General features: G+C 46.0%; 1 protein-coding gene and 1 pseudogene across 1 annotated transcript in view; both read right to left on the reverse strand.

Moving 5' to 3' along the window:
- Window positions 1–20,100, reverse strand: part of LOC144827309 (transthyretin-like) — a 54,018-nt gene that overhangs the window by 23,894 nt on the left and 10,024 nt on the right. The gene's annotated exons all lie outside the window — the stretch shown is intronic.
- LOC144826828 (mortality factor 4-like protein 1) lies at window positions 13,291–14,364 on the reverse strand (annotated as a pseudogene).

The raw sequence follows: 20,100 nt of genomic DNA on the forward strand, positions 1-20,100 counted from the left end.
GGCTCAGCAGTGGTTGGGTGGGTTTTTAGATACCTTTGGCCTTGTGGACTGCTGGCGACTGTTGCATCCTACTCAGCTCCAATACACCTTTCATTCTGGGGCCCATGGCAGTCTGTCCCGGCTGGATTATTTCCTGATGCCCGCAGCCCAATCATCGGCGGTTCGTGAGATTTTACACTTGCCGAGGGGTATTTCTGATCACTCGCCGCTCTGGCTTCGTTTCGAGGTTGGGGTAGAGGCGGCGGGCCGAGTGGCTCCCATTAACCCTTGGTATCTTTCCTCCCCTGAGACTCGTACCCTCTTGCTCAAGTCCATGGATGCATATTTCCTGGAAAATGAGGGGTCGGTCTCTTCGGCTGTGTCCCTGTGGGAAGCTTTTAAAACTGTGATTCGTGGACAGGCCCTTTCCTTGATTGTTGAAGCTAAGAGGGCAGGGAGGAAGGAGGTGGTGGACCTTGAGGGGGAGATCTCTGCTTTGGAGGACGAGTTGGAATCTGGTGTCACGCCTGACAAACTCCATGCCCTGGGTCTAAAACAGTTTGCATATAAATCTCTGGTCACTGACGCTGCAAAGGTGATGTTTCGTGAGCAGCAGGGCAGATTGTACGATGTGGGTGACAAGGCGGGCAAACTCCTAGCGTGGTTGGACAAGAAAGAAAGAGTTAATCGTGTGGTGCCCGTGATTCAGTCTGCGAGTGGTGAGAATGTGATTGATCCGACCGCCATTGTTGATCGTTTTGCAGAATATTTCCGTGTGGTATATGCTCCCGTGTCTGTGAGGGATGTTGCCGACTCCCGCCTTCTTCTGCGTGATATCACTTTGCCCTGTGTCACCGACTTGGACCGTATTGCTTTGGACTCCCCTTTTACGAATGATGAGATAGCCAATGCAGTTCGATCGCTCCGTTCGGGCAAAGCACTGGGCCCGAACGGTTTGCCTATTGAGTTGTACAAATTATGCCCCGATAAGGTGGCGCCGTATCTCCGCGCCATGTTTCTAGAATCTCGTGAGCGGAACATGCTTCCCTATGATCAGCGTCTGGCGACAATCGTCGTCATTCCCAAAGAGGGTAAACCGCGTGACCTCTGTTCCTCGTATAGGCCCATATCCCTATTAAATGTTGAACCTAAGGTGTTGGCTAAACTTTTGGCGACCCGTCTCCTTTCGGTTCTTGGGGAGTTGGTCCATCCGGATCAGTCTGGCTTTATCCCGCATCGCAACACTGCTCTGAATTTACGTCGCCTCCACGGCGCGCTGGCGAGGGCGGGGCTTTTGACTGAACCGGCCATTTTGGCGTCCCTGGATGCCTCCATGGCCTTTGATACTGTGGAGTGGCCCTATTTATGGGCGACACTTGAGAAATTTGGATTCGGGTGCGAGTTTATTAGCTGGGTTAGACTGTTGTACGCGGAACCTCTGGCGCAAGTTGTAGTGAACGGTAGAGTGTCGACCCCCTTCTCCTTGGGCAGGGGTACCCGTCAGGGTTGCCCCTTGTCCCCTCTGTTGTTCGCGCTCGCTCTTGAACCGTTGGCGGCCTGGCTCCGTTGGGAACCGTCCCTTAAAGGTATTCGATGGGCCCCGGACTTCGAAGACCGCGTCTCGCTTTATGCGGACGACATCCTCTTGTATCTTACTTCCCCTCGCAAGTCTTTATCTGTTTTATTTGACGTTCTCGCGTCCTTTGGTGCTAACTCAGGCCTCGTCATCAACTGGTCTAAATCCTGTGTATACGTTTTATCTGGTATCTTGCCTCCGTTGCCGAGTAGACTTCCTCTTCAGGTGGTCCGGGATGGTTTCAAATACTTGGGGATTTTCGTTACCTTGGATCCGTCCCTTCGTTTTGATCGTAATCTCCTTCCCCCGTTGCTTAGGCTCCGTTTGGACGTTGCCCGCTGGCGCAAACTTCCCCTGTCTCCACTGGGTCGGGCGGCCCTGTTTAAGATGATGTCACTACCGCGGTTTCTCTACGCTCTCCAGAATTATTATGATCCTATCCCCAAGACCTATTTTCGGGAGATTGAGAGCCTTCAGAGGCAACTTATTTGGGATGGGCGACCGCGCATTGCTCTCGCGAAACTTTCTATCCCGTGGTACGATGGGGGCATGGCGCTCCCCGATATTAAGAGATACTACTGGGCTTCCCATCTGTCCGCTATTAATCACGCTATGTTCTCTCCGGGTCGTAATCCGGCGTTTGAGATGGATAAACTTCAGCTTCCGGGAGGTGACTTTAATAGAGTACTCTATTCTCGCTCCGCTGGGCGCCATCTTGTGGGACCTACTTTGACTGCTTTGACAGTGTGGCGTGCTGCGAATGTGAGCCTGGGCTGGGAGGACCGCTTGACGTTGGCGACGCCTCTTTATGCTTCAGAACGTCTGGGCGGTCTTTGGTCTTCCAAGGGTTTTGACCGTTGGGACTTGATTGGGATCTCTAAAGTGGGGGATGTATATTCTAAGGGTTCTGTGCGCTCGTTTCAGGCCCTCCAGGCTGACTATGGCCTGAGTAGTCGGGAATTCTTTCGTTATTTACAGATCAGGCACGCTTTGGTTTCGGTGTTTGCTCCTGGTGAGATTCCGCCTGACTCTTCCCCACTTGAAGACCGTATCCTTGACGGACATCTTCCTGATAGCACTATCTCCCTGATCTATAAAAAGTTGATCAACAATCGGACTGACTTATTGGCCCGACTTCGGGAACAGTGGATGGGAGATGGGTTGGAACTTGATGATGAGGATTGGCAATCGGCCCTCTCCTCTCCGAAGGAGGTGGCTATACCGGCTCGACTCCGTCTGGTCCAATTGAAGATCCTTCATCGGGTGTACGTGACGGGACCGCGACTGATGGTGATGGGCTTTTCCTCTGATGGACTGTGTAAGCGTGGATGTGGTTTGCGTGCTACTTTCCTGCATATTCTTTGGGAGTGCCCGATGGTGGCTGCTTATTGGGTGGCCGTGCTTGATCTGATGACTGTGGTGACGGGGATATCCTTGCGACCGGAACCTCGTCGCTGTCTTTTGAATGTTTGGGAGCCCACGGACTTTTCGGTGGCACAGACTAGATGGGCCACCCTGGGCTATATGATTGCGAAGCGAGATATTGCGCAACTCTGGGGGGCCTCCAGGCCCCCTGCCCTCGCGCAATGGGAGGATAATATGGATTGGTCCATGTTCCGTGAGAAAACTGTTTATGTGGCCAGGGGTAGACCCAGGGCATGGGTGAAGGTGTGGGGTCAATGGAACGAATACCGTGGTGACATTTGTACTCCTCCCCTTGTGGACACTATCGAGATTACCCTATCTCCCTAGGCTAGCGTTCCCGGAATCTTCATATAGGGACTGAGCTGGTGTCACCGGCTCTTCCCCCCCTTCTTCTTCCTGATCTCTGCCCCCCTCCCCCCCCCCCCCCGCTCCATACTCCTTAGTGCTTAGGATATTATTACTGCACCTCCGCTGCTGTCCCCCCCTTGCGTCCCTTGGGCTGACCTTCAGTGATACACTCTCGCCTTTTTGTATGTTTGTTCTTTCATATATATAAAACCTGTTTTGGTCCTGTATTTAATGTGGAGTGTTGCATTGTTGATTGACGGTTACCTCTGCGGGCTTATGTGATATGTGTCTACTCCTTTTTAGCGGCTGGCCCGTGTGGTTGTAGGCCCATCCTTGTACGTTTCTGCTTGCTCAAATAAAGGTTTTTAAAAAAAGAAAAAAAAAAAAAAAAAAAAAAAATAAATGTAATGATTGATAATGAATGATTGAAAAGAAAAGGGCAGGAATGCGCCGTATCTACAAGATACAGTGCAATCCTGTCCTTTCTGCCGGCGCACAAACTGCAGCCGAGCACCAACTCGGGCTCCCTTGCCCCACGATGCAAAAGTGTCTCTGTTGTTGGCATGATTGTTTGGTTTTGTCCAGGAAAGGAAACCTTCCTGCACAAAAACAATCAAAGGATGCATTTTCCTCGTTCTATATGTGCTATAGAATGCAGCACACGTGGAAAGAGTAAAAAACCACGAAGACTTGCAAACATTTCTCCTCTTATCCCTGTTTTGGAAAGTTGTTAGTTTTGTTGCTGCCCCAGATTTAGACTATGCTGTAAATCAATGGCAGTGTCAAAAACCATGGGTGTTACCTGGGAACACCCACAGCAACAGCCATAGAATGCCCCTTGCACGCAGAATAAGGCATTGCCTTGCTCCAAAATTACATGTACATGAAAAGTCAAGCAATATGCCCCACAGTGTCAGAAAGGCTAGCCTAAACCTCACAGGCCAGATTTACTAAGCCTTTGACTGGTGCAAAACAGGGACAATGATAAGGCTTCAGTAAGCTTTACCAAGCCATGTAAGGGGCTATTCACACCACCTTGCATGACTTTGTTAGGTAAATGTAACTCAATGCACCAGGTTGCGCTGTATTGCATTACATTACATTTTGAGCTGATTGTAGTTCCATGGGTGGAGCATGTGTGTACCTGTGCATCCAACCATCAATTTGATGCTGTTCCAGATTTACAAATGTTTGTAAACCTGGGACTGCGTCATATCAGTACACCTCCCAGAGAATGGCGTAACAAGAAGAACCATCTTTTTTTCTCCTTGTTATTTCCTCTTTCTATGAGTGAGGCATTCTGCATCGTGCAACATGCATCTTACCACTTATGGGTCATTTCAGTTCTCTCCGTTTCACACAACGCAGCAGCTTTACTTGCTGCCCTGAATAAAACATTAGCAAATATCCCTGGTGTCTCTTCTGGTGCCATGTCTAACTTTGGTCACTGCACAGAGAGGGTTTACAATACAGCATAGCTAGAGGTGGCTCTACCATAATGAAAACCTTCATCCTCGACCCATGAAGCAGTGAATGCAAGAAGTGAGTGGCAGGGTGAGACACTAAATTCTCATTGATCTCCCAATATTGCCCACCTCTAGAAAAGGGTGTGAACATGATGTGAATGTAAGAACAAGTTAGAACGATATAGCAATTCAGTATTGGATTAAAGAGTAAATAACTTTCTAAATTAGAACAAATAGAATACATGGATGCAATACATAAAATAAATATTAAAATGTAAAACTAAACAATTTGAAAAAGTAAAATGGAATGATTATGACTGGTCTTCAGTTATCATTGTTTGCTATCATACATCCCAAAATGATTAGGCCCCTTTCATTTATGTGTTGAGGGGGGTCCTTGAATCTTCCTTATTTAACAGATATTCATACACCTTGATCTCTAAAATACCTTACGGTAGCGAGCCACTACTTGGAAGGTACACATCAACACTAGATGGGATTGTGTCTAGGGCCTGTAGAATGATCTTTGGCCTCCCAGATACACCTCTCCATCTCAGATAAGGCTAGAGTTTGGGCTTCAGAAACAATCCTCACCAGGAGAGATGCGTAGTACAACATTTAGAACACCGAACCAAACCGATTACATATGTATTTATGGCTGAAACTGACAACTAAATTCAGTTCGCCTGCCCAGGCATTCCTCAATGAAACCATAACGCAGCTTGGCCTACAAGATCTCTGGGCAACATCTGCAACTCATTCCAGCTTTAAAAAGGTGGTAACTAAAACCATCAAACTCAACTCGCTGACCTATGACAAGGCAGCAGTGAGGGACAGAACTCATTGTTGGCCTCTGCTGCAAAGCTATGACAGAGCCTCACCCCAACCCTACTTTCATGCAGGCTTTTCTAACTTTCTAAAAGAAAAATTCCTGAGATATCGACAGGGTATCCTACCATCACTCCTCCATGGAAATGCATCTCGACCGTAACCGACTGCCAGCTATGTGGCAATGGGAAAGAAGATATGTTGCACTGGGTATGCACGTGTAAGGAATTACTGGGAGAGAGAAAAATAATGTTACACCCACTTTTCAAACAAAGAGGAATTAGGTTATGCAGGCAGGTGGTATTGTCCTATTTTTCCCCAACAGACACACAAATGAACTGCTGTTTTGTGAGATTTCTCCTCAGGGACTAAAAGAAACAAATGGCATCCCATGGCAGTGATACATAAGGACAAGGAACAAATGACTGCATACATGTACATATAAGACTCATAACAGGGAACACCCTGCAGTCTTGGAACTTGCTAAACAGCCAATTATACTGCAAAAACCCAACTTATCGTCGAGTCACCTACTTGATCCACTCTTCTTTTAATCAGAAAAATCTGTTGCTCTGCATATACGTATTTTTAACCCTTTCTCTAATGACAATGCCGTTTAATGTGTGCTTGGGTCACTGTACAGTGGACCTGTCTCTAATGTGTACAGAAGAATGCTTTTTTTTAATCTATTGGTAGAGACACTCCTAAATTGTATCCTTTGTATTTCATTCTGTGGAACCATTTAAGATGTCAGTGTAACATTGCAGTTTTATTCATGCAATGGTTTCAATTAACCATGCAAATTAATAAATAGATGTCTACTAAACTTAAACATATACTATTGGCTGATTGGGACCCCCCTTGTATCTATAGGGGCCTGCCCTGCTTCTGTAGCTATCTGAAATATTACTGCTTATACATGCCTTGAAAATCAAATTTCACAGTACGAGCATCCTGGTCCGGCATAGGGAAAACGTATTACGATTCATGTAGGAAGCTTGCTCTCTATATAGTGTAATACAATGAAGTACATTGTGCAGAGAGTCCAGTGGGTCCAGGGGCATAGGGGTCTTGGAGCAAGGGGGCAAAGCTGGTTCATGGGGACCTGGGCGGGGATGCTCGGTGCAGAGTGTTTGGCTGGCTGGGCTGGGTGCGCATAGATGCATCTCACGGTCAGGGACAAACAGCTGGCAGGGGAGAAATCAAGGCAGCTGGGCCATTCTCAAAGTGGGTCTCAGTCATGCTGCCATCCCTCAATGGACTGGACTGGACACTGACTTTTGGTGTTTGGTGCAGGGCGTACAGTACCCTGACGGTTGGTACTGCACGGCTTCAGTTGGTCCTGTTGTCTTTATAGTCTGTGGGGAGACAGATCTGACATTTCAGAGCGCAAGTACCTTCTCCTGTTCATCTGCAGTGTCAGTCAGACCCAGGAGCTTCAAAATATGCCTGACCCTAGAATGCTAATTCCATCCTAAACAAGATGGAGGAATCTGAAAGGCTGGCTGAATGTAGGCACACCTCCTAATCTTACTAATTTTCCCACCTGTCCTGCCACCAAAATGTGGGGTCAGGACAGGGGGTTGGGCATCTCCACTCTGGAAACACTTGGGTCGCATAACAAAGGCGGCAGGGCCTTTGAAGCTTCCCACACTCGAATGCACTTCCTGCGTGGAGGAGGTGTGAACACATCTGCCCGGAGCAGGCTTTGTACTTGGCCTCCGAGAGCAAAGGCTCTTATCCCAGGAGGTCAGAAACTTGTCAATGGTGGGCAGCTGGTTGAGACCGGTCAGTCAACAAACTCATAGTTGGTAGGTTTTCAGGGGGCTCCTCTAAGGTGCTCTCTGGGGGCTTTTATTAATAAATCCAGCAATGGAATTAGTATGGGTTTATTGAGAAGAGGTGCTTGGTACCAAACACCATGGGGTACAGTGAAGCCATCATGTAGCTGGAGAACTCATAATCACGAGTGTCCAGCCTATGTACTTGTCATGGATTCTGTGTGCACTTGTAATATCTATGGGTGAGCTTAGATATCAAAGAGACATATACACTCCCTCAGATAGGCCCACACATGGGTATAGTGCACCCTTCCTTAGGGCTGTAAAACCTGCAATAGGGGTGACTTACCTGTACCACATGCAGTGCTTACTAGGCATGGCACGAAGGGATGGGTGCCCTGTTGACTCTTCATTTTTCTCTGCACGAAGACACGCAGGCTGCAATGGAGGTTTGCATGAGTTTGGTGAAGAATCCCTTAAGTTGCCACAATTTGTGCTGCAGACCTTTGGGGCTCTCTTTAGTTCCAATTGCCAAATGTACTAGGGGTAGCCTTTATTAAGGACTTACAGGGATCCTAAAGGGGTGCCAATTGTAGAACAATCATACAATTTCAGTCAAAGTTGCACCAGATACCAGGCAAAAAGTGGTGGGTGACCATGTCAAAAGGGGCACTTCCCTACAATTTACTTCCAAAAATAAGAAGATGCAGTCAAAAGTAAAGTGATGACTAATCTAGCTAGGCTCATGGAAGTGTATTATCATTCTTATTGTCTACAAGCTTGGAAGCATAGTCTGTGGCCTTTCATTTACAAACCAAATAATGGCCCCATCCAGCTCTGAACCAGAATGTGGACCACCCAAGACTACTCTTAATGGCCAAACATCTAATCAACATCCAGAAGTAAATGTGCAAATGGCCTGGCTATCAACAGTGAGACAGATGCAGTGGTCCCCGGGTCCAGTTGTGATAGGAACCCAGTGCATCCAAATTATGGCTGTTTTACAATTGATCAAATAAATGAGAGGTGGTGAGGCATTTTTCTTGCTTGCTCCCAGCCCTATAGTTCCCCTGCTATGCCACTGAGACATTCCAGAGGTTTCCTTCAATGAAAATACCCAATGCACATGTCTCAGGGAATAAAACATGTGAAAACCATCAAGAACCTTTTCAACCTCTATTCCTTGTTTCCAAACACACAACAAAAACATTATTTGCATGCCTTTTTTGCAAAAGCAGTTCAAGCTGTTCGGGGAGTAGCTATTGACCTCTCTAAATCAGTGGACTGGGAGATAAGGAAGGTGATAAGAGACAAACAGGGTAGATGGATTTGGGTAAAAGTTTCAGTCCAAGCAGTTCCCTTTGATCTGTTTAATTTGTATGGCCCAGTACAAGATGTTGATGGCCCCTTGAAGGAAATATTTGTTCCTGTAATGAGGGAAGAAAAGCCCTCAATTTAGGGAAGCAATTTTAACTATAAAGAGGACCTCAAATGGTATACTTCTAACAGAAATAAAAAAAACTGTTGAAAGCTCAACTGCACAGGCTATTGATTCCATGAAATATAATTTAAATCTGGTCAATTTGTGGTGTTTGGATCATCCGAACCAGGCACAGTTTATGTATTTCTCAAGTGGAAATAGTACAGTTTTACAACTGCATTTCTTCTTAATCACAATTTTTTTTAAGTGAGGAAGAACGATGATTTGGGCTAATGCATTCTCAGATTATTCAGTAGTGGGGATCACACTAGAGATGGAAGCTTCTAGTACTTCAAGCTCACAATGGCAGTTCGATGGAACACCCCTGGTAGATTAGATTTGTCTAGGTGCAACACGTAGGTTATAAAGGAGTTCTTTTAGGCTATTCAAAGTACTATTTTACCTTTTGCCATATGGGAATCATTCAAAGCAACATTTAGAGGTTGGATAAGTGCATATAATTCAGCTCAGAATAGAGCTCAGAAAGCTCAAGCCAAGGACATACAATGTAATCTACATAATGTACAAAATGCATTAGTAAGGAGAAGGATAGACTTAAGACCAGGATTTGGAGGAAAACTTGACCAGGCCAAGCAAAGACTAAGAGGCATTTTTATCCTTGCAGAGATTAATAATACAAAAACGTTTCGGCAGAAACTGTATGAAGAGAGCCGGTCAGTGGGCAGGTTGTTGACTTGGTCAACACGTCTTAAAAACGTTGCATTTTGTACTGGGGAAATTATGGATGCCAGCTCAAATGAAGGCCAAAAATATGACCCTGATATAACACAGATATTCCTGCAGTGTTATAAAAAATATTTTTGGCAATTCTAATTCTGTCTCCAGATCTTGTCTTGAGGAATTTTACGGGCAGATTCAGCTTCTGTGTTTGACCTAGACCAAGGTAGAGACTGTGCTGCAAGATATTTCATTTGGGGAGGCCACACAGGCATTCCAAAAGCTGCTTAATGCCAAGGCAACTGGCACCAACTGAATCACAACTGAGGTATAAAACAAATTCAGAAAGAACTTTACCCGCATCTGGTACAAATGTTTAATGAAATAGGAGGTGGACTGGGCATTTCTTTGACATTTAAGGAGTCAGTGGTGATAAGCTTTTTAAAAAAAGATCTTGTTAACACAAATTTTTATTGCCCAATAAGCCTGCGTAATGCAGATTACAAGCAACTAACAAAATCTGGGCATTACGTATAGTTGTGGTGAGTCATGCGCTGATTCACAAGGAGCAGTATGGGTTTCTACCAAAGTGAACAATGGCAACAAATACACAGTATTTGGTTCACATTATAGACTACTTCTCCAGCGGTCAAGATAAAGCTGTAACTGTAATGATCAATGCTTCAACCTCTTCATTTGAGTATGGATTTCCACCTAGAATCGTGGCAATGCTTATTAAACTATAGCAAGGGGACGAAGCTTATCTGATAATTAATACAAGGTTAGCAGCCACTATACAATTTAAATGTGGAACCCGGTAAGGGTGCCCAATGTCCCCTATACTTTTTGCCCTATTTATTGAACGATTAGGAGAAAGAATAAGTAGTGCCACAAATATCATTACCCTGCTGCAAGGGATATGCAAACTTAAGTTATTTGCGGACGATATAGTCCTATACTTAAAAGCTGACAAAGCTCATATTAAGGTGGCTTTGAACGTTATTCAAGAATATACAATCCTGGGGGGATACAGAGTTAATAAAGATAAAACCACTAGATTGCTTTTTAATATGCAGGCATTAATACTGCCAGCGGACATAATTAAGAACTATAATAATAGTCATCCCATTTGCTATCTGGGGATCTATGTGACAAATAAATTCACTGATCTCTTCAAACTGAACTATGTGAAGATGCTGAAGAAGGTGAAGTGTCTATTGAACAGGTAGTCCATGTTGCCTCTTACATTAATAGGAAGAGTGTTGTTACTAAAAATGTCAATCCTGCTGTTGTTTTTATTTTTATTCACAAATCTCCCATAGGGTATTTTTAAAGGTCATCATATGGTAATGCTGCAGATTTTCAGGGGCTAGGACTGGTGATATCAAAAGCGATTTGCAAAATACGGAATTCGCAAGAGTATCATTCATTGAGTGATTTTGTTATCGGATGACAAACTGGGAGGAAATTCAGTTACATATAGGGAGGTAACACAAGAAGCTGCGGCACAGCTTTGTTCAGATTAAAGGTTTGAATAACAGCTGTGTACAAGAAATGAGCCTTCCTCAGAGTGGTTGATGAAGTTATGGTACAAAAGCCAATAGATGTGAATAGAGAACTGGGATAGGTCTCTTCGGATTTTCACAGATTCCCCATTGATTGTGGACCATCTGAGAAAGGTTGAAAAGGAAACTGAATGTCAGTCGACAGTGGAAGAATGGGAACATATTTCGATACTATGGTATAAACCCCTCATGGCAACCCAACTTTAAGAGAAGGAGTTTTTTTTATCATAATGGATGGCCTACTATACTCCACGAGCAATTTATAAAATGTATCCATCTGTCCTAATATATGTTTTACATGCACCCAAGATGAGAAAGTGGACTGCTTACATATCTTTTTTTTGAGTGCCCCAAGCTGCTACAAATTTGAGAGTTGATCTTCCAAGCATTAAGTCAGGGTGTTCAAGCTGTAATCCTGACAGACACAAAGCTGGTACTTTTAGGCTATCTAGTCAAACTTTGCGGCTGGATAATTATTGTTTGAATTGTATTTCTTTAGCCATGGCTACATTGCTGATATTACAATATTGACAAACAATTACGGTGCCAACTTTTAAGATGTGACTATAGAATCTTCAAAGGACATGGCTGTTTGAAGATGCAGATGACTGGAGGATGGGCAGCTTGAGAGAATACCTTCAATATCCTCAACATTATGGTGCATCTTGAGGACAGATCTACGAATAAGTATGACCCTTGGGAATCTGTCCAACAGTACACCCATATACAGCTCCATGCAGCCATTGGGCCCTCAAGGGATGCAGGAGTGATCCCTCTATGATCACTATGGGGCTGGGCTCTAGCCTCAAAGGGATGAGCTACGGCCAGCTACAAGGTTGTCTCACTTGAAAGCACAGCTAACCACTGACAGGATCCTCGATGATTTCTACGACTCTTCCCTGCAAGCTGACATAAAGATACACACGCTGTCCTCATCTAGATTTTGCTCAGGCATAACCAGTGACATTAGCCTTCCTTCCAGAGCAATAGGATGCAGTGTACCTTCCAGCTTCCTAGGCACTCTAGCTGTGGCAGCCCCAGAAAATAGCTACAGGTGCAATGCAACACTAAACGATGAGACCTTGGCCCTATTATGATTGCCAAGCCTGTGAGTCGCGAGATTGCAGGTTTTACAACGGCAAAAAAAACATTCAAAGGATCTAAAACCAAGGGGCTTAATTGTGTGTGGCTTGCAGCACTGGGGGGATGTATGACATTACAACGCATGCTTTTACCACGCATGCCTTTACATCGCAGTTTTTACAACGCATGCTGTTACAACGCATAGCGCTTAGGGGTGCTGGATAGTGAATAGTTTAATTTACTATTCCAACTCCAGTACCTGTGGATAGTAGGGAAGGTGTTGGATAGTAAATTAAAACTATTCCCTATCCTAGAGCGCCCCCCCAGTGCAATGCGTTGTAATGGTTTTTGTTGTAAAACCTGCGTTGTAAAAGCACTGCGTGGTAAAAGTTGCGTGGTAAAGGATGTTTCCCGCACTGGAGGTCACTTTTGTTGATGCAGCATCCATTTGCAAGCGTAAATGTTGTCCTTGAAAGACAGCTTCTACTTTGTAAATGTAGGCTGCATGCATTGGAGGGAGTACACAGTGATCTAAGTAACTCCACTCTGCTTCTCCTATGTATCTCACATCATTAGCTGAAATTGCAGCCTCTGCAACTTCAACGGACAGGTTCGTCAAATTCAGGACTTTTTTAATGTCCATATTGGGATGGGTGTGAGTGGCGCACTGGCATCCCAGCATTTGCAGCCATATAGTAAGACCAGGGGCGTAGCTAGAGCTTGTGGCGCTCGGGCTATCCCTCAGATTGCCGCCCCTTGGGGGGAGGGGGGGTGCTGGGGTGCTGGGGAAAAAGTCAGCAGAGCACTTGAAAGATGTCCGAGAGACACGTAGTATTGCTGCTAATAGTTACTTCGATCATGCAAGTTACATGCACATACATGAGGGGTTTTAATTTTTGCCCCTGAGAAAGTGTGACTTCTAGATGTTGAAATGTCACTCATAATTACAATGAAATTCTGAAAGTGCCACACACAGCAATCTGAAACCTTGGCAGCTATCATGGATGGGCCACAGACTCAGCCACCCACCTCTCTGAATCTGCTGCTGCTCTCCTCTTACCTCACTGGCTCCAAGCTGGGTCTATGGCAGGCAGGGGTTGGGTACAGGAGGTGCAACTTCATAGTCACTGGTGCTGAACAATACTAGCGCATTCTTTGCAAGGTACTTCAGAAAATCATGCAAATAGTTCAATAATAAAGCCAGACTCTTCTCATCCAGAGGTGTGTAGGCAAGCATTGCACCAATACGGACAAACAGTCTTAAAAGGTGAGGCGCTCCATAGACGTGTGACATCTGTGCATCTGGATGATCAGCCAGAATTTCTGCATACTGTGGCCTCTCAAACTTGTACAACAGCTGTGTACCGAGCATCACGTTAAAGTATTCCTTAATCCCAGCAACCACTTCGTTCACTGCATACTCCTGGTTATCTGTGTTGCCTCGCGATTTCTTGTAATTTGCATAATCCTCCATAATGGCATCAACACTTTTTTTAGCAGGGCCATAGAGGAGCTGCTTTTGCCTAGTTATCAAGCCCCAGTCACCAACCAGCCACGGTTTGAGCGCCTCTGGAGTCTTTACTTTCACTTCAACTCTGTCCCTAAATGTTTCCGCATTTTCCACGCTGGGGATTACACGAGCTCTCTTCTTACGTGGTGGTTGAGGTGCTTCACTCGTACTACTGCCTTCTCCAGCCCCTGGTGTTTTCTGTTTATTTGTCTTTGTTTTTACTTCCACATGTTTCTGCTGCGGACCCCCGGCCTTCTTTGGTGCTGCACCTCTCATTTTCCCCTCTGCATACTGCTCCTGATTAGCCTTCTGAAGTTCCTTCTGCTTCTGCAGGTTGGTTTCCACGTAGTTGAGTACTCTGCTCTCTGGCACCCACTCATCCCAGTTCCTATTCCAACCGCTGTAATGTATAATGTATTTCACTTGTCTTGTTTCTCCTTCATGGAAACCTTCATACACTTGGCTTCATAAAGGAGAGGTCCGTGGAAACACAAATCTCGCTCCCTTCTCAACTCAAGCAGTGATAAATCTGGACTCTCCTTACTAAAAAACCTTGCACTGATGCAACGGTCCTTCGAAAGCAGGCGGAGTGCATTTTTATTTACCTTCGGTAAATTTGGGCCTGGGCTCCTGTTTCGGCGCCATTTATACTACCTGCTCCTCCCCGGGCCTCCGCTCCCAGCCCCGCCACATCTAATCAGCACACGCCCGCCCCAGCCGCCGCCACCGCCCGCGACACGCATAGCTGCCAAGGTTTCAGATTGATATGTGTGACATTTTCATAAATTCAGTGTAAATATGAGTGACATTTCAATGACTATGAGTGACACTCGCCAGCAAGTTTACCTAGACTGAATAAATGATACAAATAACCAAGTGTTAACTGTATCCAATCCTGGTGTGGAGCATATTTACAACCTGTCTGTGCATTAGCTTGTACTGTGCACAACATGAAAATAGCCTAGCGTTTAGAGTTTGAGTCTCTGCCTCGAGCGTGCACTCAGCAATGCTACAAAGTGTGCTGATGTCCTATTCATCAGTGGCTATCCTTCAATATGTGAATGACCCATCATGACTATCTGAATGTATCCACGTCACATGAATATCAAATTATTGTCAACTTATTATAAACTTATTGTGATTGTGATTTCATCCAGATACGCATGTCAGTTGCCTGCTGATGAAACCCTGACATCTTCAGAGGCAGTAGATTGGGCTCCCATAACTAACTAGTTCTGGTCTGGCGCTTTTGGGTTTTCCATTGCAGGCAGCGACTTTGGTGTGCAAGGCTGGCTGTAGGCAGGCAGGCAGGCTCAGGCTGCAAGCCAACGTTGGACGGGGCAATTCGGTTTGCCTGTCCGAGAGATGAGGCGTGGACTCGGATTGGGCAGGGTTAGAGATGGGAATGGCGTTCTTCACCCCATCATTGCCTGGGCAGCCATGGATGGACTTGGGATGGGACACTCCTACCTTGGTCAAACCACAACAGGTTTGTGAAGTCGCTCCTCGTGTGCTCTGGGGAGCCTGACAAATCCCTAATGGATTTCAAAATTTCGAGAACCTCCGCATAGAGCTGGAAGCTCACTCAGAGCAGGGCTGGCAAAAATGTTCAAGCCAGCCCTGCTCCTTCCCGTCTTTTGCTCTCTATCTTTCCATCCATCCATTCTCTGTCTCTTCCCTCTCTCTTCTGCTTCTGATTGCTTATGTCTCTCTCTAGCCACACCATTCTCCCTCCCTCGCACTTTGATCTGTTTTCCCTCTCAGCTCTCTCTCCCTCTTTCCCTCTGTCTCCTAAAAGCCCCTTCTGCGTGAGCTGCCGTTAACCTAGAGGAGCTGGAGACCGGCACGAGCTGCCGGTCCAGGACTGTCAGAGCCTGGCCTGCCATAGACGTTCCCTTTATGTGTGTGGCGTGATTGTAATCGTCCTTTAAGAGTCAGATTTAGTAACACACAGCATTTCCTAGGCAGTCCTGCTAAGCTAGGGTAGGTCAGAGCGAAAGTTGAAAAAATGCGATCACCTTTTATACAGTTAAAAAAGTTATTTTGACATTCAAGAAAAATTAAAAAGTTGAATGTTGAAATGGTACTTAACAGAGCAGTATATAATTGTGCACATCTATTTAAAACAAGCATTGGCATAGCCAATAGGTCTCGCTTGTGGGACCTTATAAGTATTTTGTTTTGCAGCACAATATCCTTGTTACTAAATACTTATAAGGTTCCACAAGCGAGACCTATTGGCTATGCCAATGCTTGTTTCTACATCCAGCGCCTCACACCGCAGTGTTGTTCCCTTTAAGTGCATCTGAAAAACAGGTGGAAAGAATAGAGCACGTGAAAGTACCAGACATAAGGAGGCAGAAGCTAGAGAGGGGGGAGAGGCTATGGGCGAAAAAACGAGAGCAGAAAGGCGGGCGGGGAGCGCGAATTGTCGAAGGAAAGTCAAAGAGAGTGGGTGAAAAAGACGGGGGTGCGAAGAGAAGCTGCACGGAGGAAGGAGGGAAGCGGAGACGGGGGAGAAAGAGAGAAGAAAGCTGAACAGGGAGGGTTTAGGAAAACAGAGTGGAGGAGTGGGGAGAAAAGGGCGAGAGGCTGCGGGGGCGGTAGGAGAGGAGGGAGGCATGGTCCGACAGGAGAGGAGGGGAGCGAAAAAAAAATGAGTGGCAGGGTGGGAGAGAGAGAGGGATAGAGAGAGGAGGGGTAAAGAGCGCGGGAGGCAGAGACTCTGTTACCAAACATGGCGCGTGTGCAATACGAGACGAGCGAGCAGCGAGGGAGGGGTGAAGGACACTGCATAATTTGCTGAGGTTGAGCAATGCTGGTTTACAAATGTGGGCAGTTTGTGAGTAACGTCTGTTCCAAAGCACGGGGAAGAGATGAAACCATGCCAAGAAACTCGAGGCTCGCCTCTCCATTCTGCTATTTTCTTTCCTTTTCAGCCATCTCCTGACGTTGCCTGGAAGGAAAGGGCCGGGTGCCCCATAATGGGGTCTGCGGTGGGGAGTTATACCGCACACAGCTCTCACAAAACGGCACGGTTCACTCCCACGAACTTCTGCAAGCCCTGGAGAACCAATTATGATGAGAGCTGGATTAAAAACAGAAGCAATATGCTTTACCCGGGCAATGAACAATTAGTTCCCGTACCAAATCGAAAGAAAAATAGAAAATTCTATGCGAAACAAACACACAGATGAAACAACATACACTTTGTGGGAGGGGGGAGGTGCTGGTGTGGGAGGAGTGCTGCTACGGCAACTGCTACGGGCTGGGGAGGGGGAGGAGAAATGAAAGGAAAGGCTGTGTTTGCGGGGAGAGAGAGGGGAGGTGCTGGTGTGGGAGGGGGGAGGTGCTGGTGTGGGAGGAGTGCTGCTACGGCAAGGCTGTGTTTGCGGGGAGAGAGAGGGGAGGTGCTGGTGTGGGAGGGGGGAGTTGCTGGTGTGGGAGGAGTGCTGATAGGGGAGGAGAAGCCCTGGCCGTGAATGCTCGTGCATGTTCACGTGAACTGCAAGAAAACGCCGGGCTGAAAGCCCTTAGTTTGAAGAGGATTTTGCCGACATGAATTCTCGCTCCGCTCGATGCGCATGCGTGCATCGATAGGTCGCGAGACCTAAAAACACACACACACATCCTCGTACATTTTACCCCATTATTCACCTCTCCATGCGTGGTAGTGTGTTTCATTTCCATTTCTCTGGTCATACAAAACGTGGCTCGAGTTTCTGTGAAAAATATTATCCTCTGAGCCATCATGACGTTTTGGTGGTAAAATCGGACATTTCAAGTGCGATTCATGTTTTGTATAGAATAGATGACTTTCTTCCGCCACAATCAACGCCTTGAAAAAATTCACACACACCTTCTGATCTCCAGGGGCTAATGGCACAACAAACAATTCATAATAAATGAGCCCTGCGCCGCGCTTTGATCTTGGAGGAGGTCAGAATGCAAACCAAACCCGGGAGCACAGATAATTTGGAACTGTTTATTGCCAGCAAGTTACGCCCCTCTCTAACTCCAACCCGGTCTGGGCACACACTTACTTGAAAAGAAATTGCAACTGCGGCCTGCTCGAGAGCAGCTGCGTTTCACGCGATGCCTTCCGCCTATCACGCCTCTCCCTGTTGTGTCCGGCCTCCCACATCAGGCTCATTCGGGGCTGCCCAGATCACCTCTGCTGCACAGTTCCTGGTGCTCTGGGGACGAGAGCGAACCACTCCGGCAGCCGCAGTCGGGTGCCCGGGTGTTTAAGTGACCCTTCCGCCAACCAGGCCATGGTGAGACAGGCTGGGTCGAGCGCGCGTGATGCAGCGGGCCACGGGATTAATTGCCGCGCCTGCTGTGACCTTGCCAAGGCCAGCCCCCTGGAGCCATTCTGAGTTCAGCAGAGCTCCTTCCCATGGACTCACGAAAGAGAAAGCATACCGCGCTACTGCGCGGCCAGCGGGCGAATCAATACAGTTTAGATTGTAAAGTTGGCAACTCGGAGCCCAGCCCCCAAAGAAGTCTCCCGAGTCCCGTGCAGCGCCGGCTGCTTGCTTGTGCCACTAGTATTTTATAACTTACAGCGCTTGATAGGCACAGCCTTTATAATTTATTTGGGGACACTGTGTTCCTTCCCAAATAAATTATAAAGGCGGCCGCAACGGGCATCCAGTAACACGGCCGACTGCGGCCGCCTCAAAAATGATGCCGCCTGGGGCGGACCGCCCCCCCCCCCGCACCCCACTAGCTACGCCACTGAGTAAGACTCGCAAAGTGAACTCTACCTCATTAATATGCTTGAGGTAGCATTTTTAAAAATCCAATTGAATGTCAGTTTTACAGATGTGGAAAATTCAAAAGGTTGGTCAGTTTTCCAGTTAATGAGGTTTGGGATTAGGGATGGAAATGGGGAGTCGAAAGGTGTTGGCAGTGCTTAATTTGAGCCTGTTGTTTCCGGCGCTCGTCACCGGCACTTAATTGTCATCACCGGCACTTATGACAGTTTGCCACATGGTGGCACTGTCTATCTAATTTAGAGAGAAGCACATCAACAGTTATTTTTTAATTCAGTAAACATTGACAAAAATTACGTATACCTGCCACCCAAGCCATTCTTATATCTTTAGGGGTGTGGAATAATCTGAGTTGTCACACTTGCAGGAGTGTGATGGCTAGTAGATGTGGTGGGGCGGTTATTGGCTGCACCGGCCGGGGAAATGGCGGAGGATGCAGTGGCCTTTTTTACAATTTAAGCACTGTTGGTCATCCAAAATGCATGGAATAAAAACCAATAAGTTTCCCCCAATGCAACAATTGGAAGGCAGCACATAGATCAAAAGAGAAGCATCTGTCTTTAACAATGTTTCTTTTGAGTTTAGGAAATTGTTGAAATCTGCAGGTTTGACTACACAAATCATCATTACTTTTACTTTCCCAATTTCCTAATAAATTATAAAAAGTAATCTTAATAAGAGTGCCTGGGGGAAGTGTCTACTGTTTCGTGATTTCATTATTTCATTATTGAATCATCCATCCAATTCGATATAGTGGTGTGCGTCAGCAAATGACATAGTTATAACATATTAACAGCAGTCCACAGTACAACCAGAAGTAAAATAAAATTACAGAGGCTTTTAAAAAGGAAACGCCTTTGCCCGTCAGAGTAGTGAAGTCAAAGGAACCAAGCCAAGGTCACCACCTCCTTGGCTAAAGACTGCAGGCTTCTTACTGTAGGAATGTTCTACTATTCCACACTGATGTTTACTCCCTTCCCATTCATACGTCCTGGAGGAAATTACAAAACAGCAAAAATGACGAAACACCTCTGAAAATGGCTTTCTTAGGAGCACAGAATAATGCCATAGCCATGACTGAAATAGTAACTAGTGAAATAGAGATGTTGATATACAAATCATAGACACAGAAGGACAGGGGTATACCCGTTAACTCAGTCGATACCTGGATAAAGTATGCATACAAAAAACAATGTCTCAACCATTAATTATTTCGCAAGGCAATTTAAATACAAAGAATTAATCAAAAGGAGAGTTGGAAGAAAGGGAGACCCAAAAGAACTGGTAGAAAAACAAAAGGTTCTTATTTGCAGGTAGTTATAACAGCACCACAATATATTGTATGTATAAGTAACCATAAGTGGGTTGTGCACTATACATGCTTGTGACAGTGAACGGCGCAGTGACATAACGGTCAGTGACACAACAGTGAAAAAACAGCGTGAATGGTGCAAAAATAACAGAATTTGTGGGCAACAACAAAAAGAAGGTATATACAGGGTAAGTATTCCATTACAAACACAAGTATCCTGGTCCTGATGACGACCCGAACTCAGACAGGTCGAAACACCGTCGACCACCCAGCGTTACCTTGGGCTTAATG

This window comes from Lissotriton helveticus, chromosome 4_1 (assembly GCF_964261635.1).
Source record: "Lissotriton helveticus chromosome 4_1, aLisHel1.1, whole genome shotgun sequence".
In the NCBI taxonomy this organism is placed as follows: Eukaryota; Metazoa; Chordata; class Amphibia; order Caudata; family Salamandridae; genus Lissotriton; species Lissotriton helveticus.